Source organism: Mesocricetus auratus, unplaced genomic scaffold (assembly GCF_017639785.1).
Source record: "Mesocricetus auratus isolate SY011 unplaced genomic scaffold, BCM_Maur_2.0 Super-Scaffold_100009, whole genome shotgun sequence".
NCBI lineage: Eukaryota > Metazoa > Chordata > Mammalia > Rodentia > Cricetidae > Mesocricetus > Mesocricetus auratus.
The window spans coordinates 49,177,497-49,183,496 of NW_024429193.1; positions in this window are offsets into that span (position 1 = coordinate 49,177,497).

Genomic DNA, 6,000 nt, shown 5'->3' on the forward strand with positions numbered 1-6,000 from the left:
GGTGTGGATGCTGGTGACTGGTGTGGATGCTGGTGACTGGTGTGGTGTGGGTGCTGGTGACTGGTGTGGTGTGGTGTGGTGACTGGTGTGGTGTGGTGTGGTGACTGGTGTGGTGTGGTGTGGGTGTTAGTGACTGGTGACTGGTGTGGTGTGGATGCTGGTGACTAGTGACTGGTGTGGGTGTTGGTGACTGGCGACTGGTGACTGGTGTGGTGTGGTGACTGGTGGGGTGTGGGTGCTGGTGACTGGTGTGGTGTGGGTGTTGGTGACTGGTATGGTGTGGGTGTTGGTGACCCAGCGCTCTGGAGGCTGACAAAGGAAGATTGCTTCTTTATGCATAGACTGGCCTCAACCTGTGACCTGCCACAAGAAGCCAGTGACTGGTGATATAACTTGCCTAACACGTGTAAGGCCCTGGATTTGATCTACATACGACATAGGGTGGAGAGAGGCAGATCCAGGCTTGCTAGTTAGGGCAGGCAGGGAAAGAGCTGGGGAGTAGAGATGGGGGGGAGGTCAACTGGTGGGGGGCTTTGCTGCTGTCTGCTTGAGGACTTCTCCCTGGCTCCCGACTCTTCCTTCTTTCCCTGTCTCCAGGAACAGAAACACTCAGCCCTCCGCACTGAGTGCCAAGGTCCTGGGTTCAGTGGATCTGCAGACTTCTAGTTTTTGAGGGCTGATGATGCCCAGGATCCATTATTTAAATCCCAGTAGTGACAGCTTGACTGCCTGGCCACCTGTGACATGGCCTGAAGTACTTCTCGGGTTAGGACTCTTGCTCCCCCTATAGAGATGCTTTCTGGGACCCTTCCAGATGGCTCACTGGCTAAACAACTGTTTGGTGAGTCCTACTGTGCTCCTACCTGAAGGGTAGTGTGATCCCAGCAGGCTGCGCAGGACAGAGGATGGGTGGGTGCTCAGTCTGTGTCTGGTCATCATTGCTTCCCCGCCTGGAGAGGACTCTTCCTCTTTCTGTGCCCCATGGTCATGTGGCTTGGGCTGTGACTCTTCCCCCTGGAGATGCATCAGTAGGGTCAGGGGAAGGAGGATTGGAAATGGCCCATAAAAAGCTTGGGCCCCCTGTAAACACAGAGCAGGGGCCTTTGAAAGCCCAAAGCACTTTTATGTGCTAGTTAAAGGGCCTTCCTGTTGTGTCGCCAGGATTTACGGGGAGGTGGGTGGGGGGATAAGAGGCTGTGAGGCCAAGTGCAGCCTTCATCCACTGACACACCGAAGAAAGGAGAGGAAGGGAGGCCTAGGAACTTCGTGGCTGTCACACTCCGCTTGAAGCAGGGACTCGATGCCTTGAGATCCTGAACTAGCCTGTCACCCCCACCCCCAGTGGGATAGTGATGCTGCCCAAGGCAACAGGATGTTGCCAGGTCAGTGACATCCACAGCCAAGGGGAGGGAGGCCCAAGACACTGGCAGAGTTCATAGGATAGAGTCAGAAGTGCTCGGGACTATGCAGAACTAAGACACTGCTTCACAGGAGACTGTCCCAAGGCCCTTGCCCACGCTCAGTGTCTTCGAAAGCCTGCATCCAGGCACTCCTGGAGGCATCCGCTCCATCACCATTCACGTAGGAGACTGTCAGTTTGCCTTCCTACAACATCCGATAGGAATGTGATATTTGTGAATTGAAACCTAAAACAAAAGCCTCAGAAAATCAACAAACTACTCCCCCTTGGAGCAGTGAGGCACACAATCTGATCTCTTTTTTTCCTCCAGCAGAGGTGGGTTTGCCATGTGGGAAGTGGGGGGGGGAAAGCCCCTCCCTGACCGTGTGGAAGGAGGAAGGTTCCCGTCCTTGCTTTTCTACAGCACTCTGTGCTACACAGTCCATCAGCTCATGACCCAGATCCTAGGAGCCTGTGTGTAGGACTGAAGGAAGAAGCTGACATTTGTTGTTGCTCTGGAGTTAGGCTTCCAGCTGGCAATTTCCCTGTCTGTTCTCTTCCATCTTCCTGCGTCCTTGAGTGTGAGACACTCTTCACCTCACTTAGCTGGTGGCAGTGGCATCACACTGTGCCTTCGTCCCTGAGGTCCAGCTGACCTATCATCCTCCTCTGCTTGTTCTGTCTGCTTCTGGGCTCTCTTCATCCTCTGTCCATCCTTCCAGGGAAGTACCAATCGTAGCCACACTCAGGTCCTGGGGTCCTCGGCTCTGTACTCAGGCAGAAGGATTTCCATATTGACCTCACTGTGATCCCTGTCCCTGGTCTCCCTACCTGAGGTGGTCACGAGGCCCCAGGCCTCTGGCATTCTTCCCTGATGCTGCTGTTCTCCCTCTGCTCCTCTGTGACCCTATTGAGTTTCCTCAGGTCTGGCCAACCAAACACTGCCATATGGAGGAGAGTTACATTTCCTGTATATGTGTCAAAATATCTGAGCGGATGTGAAATAGATCAGACATGTATAAAAATAAACTTTTACAGGGTGACTGACTACTCCCCTCCTGGAGGAACCAGTGATTCACTTTTCATCTGGGGCCCAGAAACTTGGCTGGGGTCTTAGGGACCACTCTCCACAAGGCTCCCTATGGCCATTCTGCCTCACTTTTTCGGGCTTAGGGCCAGCTTCTCTCTTGATGGCATTCTCTTCAGAGTCCCCAGTTATGGAAACCCCTCCCCAACAAGCTGGCAACTAGCAAGACACATTTCTGGGCCCCAATCTCCTGTTTTTTTTCTTTCCAGTTTCCTTTTTCTCTAACCACCTGTGACACCATAACTCAGGGTCCCAGTCTGTGACCTGGAGCAGCCAATCTCTGGGATTTCTACCATTCATGGGCCACTGGCTCCTGTCAGGTCAAGAACCTAGCCTTGTTATAACTTTAATCTTGACTCAGAAAGGAGCAGGAGGGTCTCAGGGCTGGAAGAGCCATGCTCAGCATGCAAGCTCAGACAAGACCCAGAGGCCAGGGGCTCATTTCTATTTCCCCATAGGCGTTCAGCTTGAGGAGATACTCTGCCTTCCCACCTGGGCACAGAGTGGCAGGAAAGGAACTCAGGGTTTCCTCGTCTGACCCTTCCGCTCAGCTTGCTAAACCCAGGGTCATTGCTGCAGATGCCCCCTTCTCAACTGAGCCTGACATCTGATGGACAGCTGCCGTCCTACCAGGCAGCCAATGAGCTTGGGCCCTCAGCCTCGGATTAGCCAGGCCTTCCCATCCCCTGGCCACCTACCCCACTGCCAACCTCTCCTGAGTAGCTTGTGTCTAGATCGATTGCAAATTCTAGAGAGATGGACTGAAGCCTACAGTCGCTGAATCTCTGATCCTGAATCTGGATCTTAGGTGGGAAGACACCACCCTAGTTCTATGGACATTGTCTTTGTCCTTGATTCTATGATATCGTATTTTATAAAAGTTGCAAGATAGAAAATTGCTGTCACTCAGACTGACACACATTTCCACACAGCCTTGTGCAGGTTTGGTGCTTAGCCATGATACTCTTGTTCCCTTCTCTGATTCCTTCAGCTTGTCCCAAGACCCCTGCCAAACAGAGCCCTCTGATATGCACATCCTATACCCATTGGTGTTAGTAGCTTCTTCTCCTCCCTAGTAGGAGTTTAGGCATGGAAATGACAGGCTTATGTGTTCCCCCAAAGGATGTACCTGACTGACTTCTTCCTGGCCCAGAACCCTGTTCAGTATGGGTCTGTATGTCTACACCCCAATTGTGACTGATAAACATGGACGGAGAATGACTAGCAGTCTGTGAGAGGTGGGGGCTTAAGTCAGGATAAGGCTCTGCACCTGAAATTCTGTCCTGCGTGCCCAGGCTTCACAACAGCTTGGCCATGCCCGCCTAGGAGCTGGCCAGGGAGGTCACTAGTGACATCTAGTGGCCACAGCTAGCTGTCACAAGGTAGGAGCTGTGTTTGGCTCTGGGACCAGGCTCCTCCTGCTGACTGGGGACAGGCTTCTAACTTTTCCAGGGCTCTGGGATAGCAGCATGGGACAGGACTAGGGTTGTTAGGTGTGAGAATGGAGGTCTGGACAGACACCAGGCCTAGCTCATTGCCAACAAGAGCTTGTCTTACCCGTGCTCTCCCACCTGGGCTCCTCTGGGCTCCTCGAGTCTTCCCCTTGCTCTGAGAGTTCCCTAAAGAGCTGCCTGTCTTATACAGAGCTAGGCTTGTGGAGCCTCAAGAGACTTATCCTATGGAGGACAGCACAAGTTAGGCCTGAGGATGGACCTTGCCACAGGGTTGAGGGCCTGCTATTAGTAGCACTAGACTCTCCCGGGCCTTGTGGGGGGGGATGAGCACACCAAGCTTGAGACATGCTTCTGAGTGGTAAGGCTCCCTGAGGTGGAGGTGGCAGGGAGTGCCTAGAACCAAAGATTGTAGGCTCTCAGGCCCCCTGGGACAAAGAGCTTCCCGGATGGGCCCCACTTTCCCTGACAACCTTTCCCATGAACTTTTTCCACTCTTAAGGAGAGGGATAGAGGCGGCCTTCTCAGAGGAGCAGCCTGCCAGTGTTTGTTGTACTTCACAGGAACTTCTTTTTCTGCCCCGCCCCCTTCTCCTCTCTCTCTACCCCATTCCCTCGGGTTGCTCCCTGGCCCACTCTGTGGTGGCTCTCCCTTGCTAGGTATTTCCCCATCTTATGCCTGTCCTCTTCCTTCCTGCTTCTGGCTGTTTCCAGGTCTTCTTGCTTTGACTCCTGGTTGCTGTCTCATCCCTGGCACTCCCTACAAGGCCAGGTAGACATCATTCAAGTACAATAACAGCACTTTATCAGGGGGTCAGGTGGACAGAGATTATAACTTACCTCCCTGATAAACCTTCGTACAGCACCAGAGAGGAGGTAATATCAAATTCCCTGAACTCTGCAGTGTAGCAGACTTTCATTTTTTCTCTCTTTTTTTTTTTTCGAGGCAGGGTTTCTCTGTGGCTTTGGAGGCTGTCTCCTGGAACTAGCTCTTGTAGACCAGGCTGGCCTTGAACTCACAGAGATCCACCTGCCTCTACCTAAGAGTGCTGGGATTAAAGGTGTGCGCCACCATCGCCAAGCCAGACTTTATTCTGGACCACCACCCAGGTCCCGGATAAAGACAAGGAAAATTTTAACATTAGTTATGAAAGCTTGAACTCATCTGATGCCAGTCCCATTAGCTCTTAAAACTTAAATAACCCGTTTCTCTTCATCTATATTTTTCCTCAAGACTTCTTACTTTTTTTTCCCATTCTGTATGTCCTACTCCATGTCTGTCTGTTTGCTGCCTAGTTGGCTGGCCCTGGACACCTCCCTCTCGTTCTCCCTTGTTCTACCCCCCTCTTATTTATGTTCTTTGCCCACCGGCTTTGTCTATCTTCCTACTGTCTAGCTACTACTGGTCATTTAGCTTTTTATTTAGATCAATAAAGTACCGTAGGCAGGCAAAGCAACACATCTTTACATAGTTAAACAAATGCAGCATACACAAATATAACACATCTTTCCCTAGTTAAAGTAATACCCCACAACACTGTAGTCCCCTCAGCTGACAACAAACTTACTTCATCTTCCCCTCTGAGCTAGGCCAGTCTGCAGAAGACTGCCCTACCCATCCACCTGTACAGATAGGTGTATGTCGGGCATCACTGTGGGAATATTTCCAGGCGTGATGGGCTCTTTCCTGTTATAGGAGCAACAACAGGAACTTCCATTTCCACCTGTAAATCGAATCTTTAATATCTCTGTGGGTCAGATGCTGTGGGTTCCCATAGCAACTTCAGAAGAATGCTGGGAATTGATCTCCTGTTGTCTAGAGGTGCAAAATGAGATCTGAGGATTAACCCAGTTAAAGGCAGGCCCCCAGGGTGGACAACATGTCTAATTTTATGATATTTTTGCACCAAGGTTCAGTTACCCCACCCAAGGGCACTGAAAGAGTCCAGAAATCTGAATGCTCAGACCTGTCTAGGACTATTCTCCTGCCCTACCCATTTCCTGGTCAGACATTGCATTCGTTCCCAGTGATGCTAAAGCCTTTTGCCACATTTTTAAGAGAAA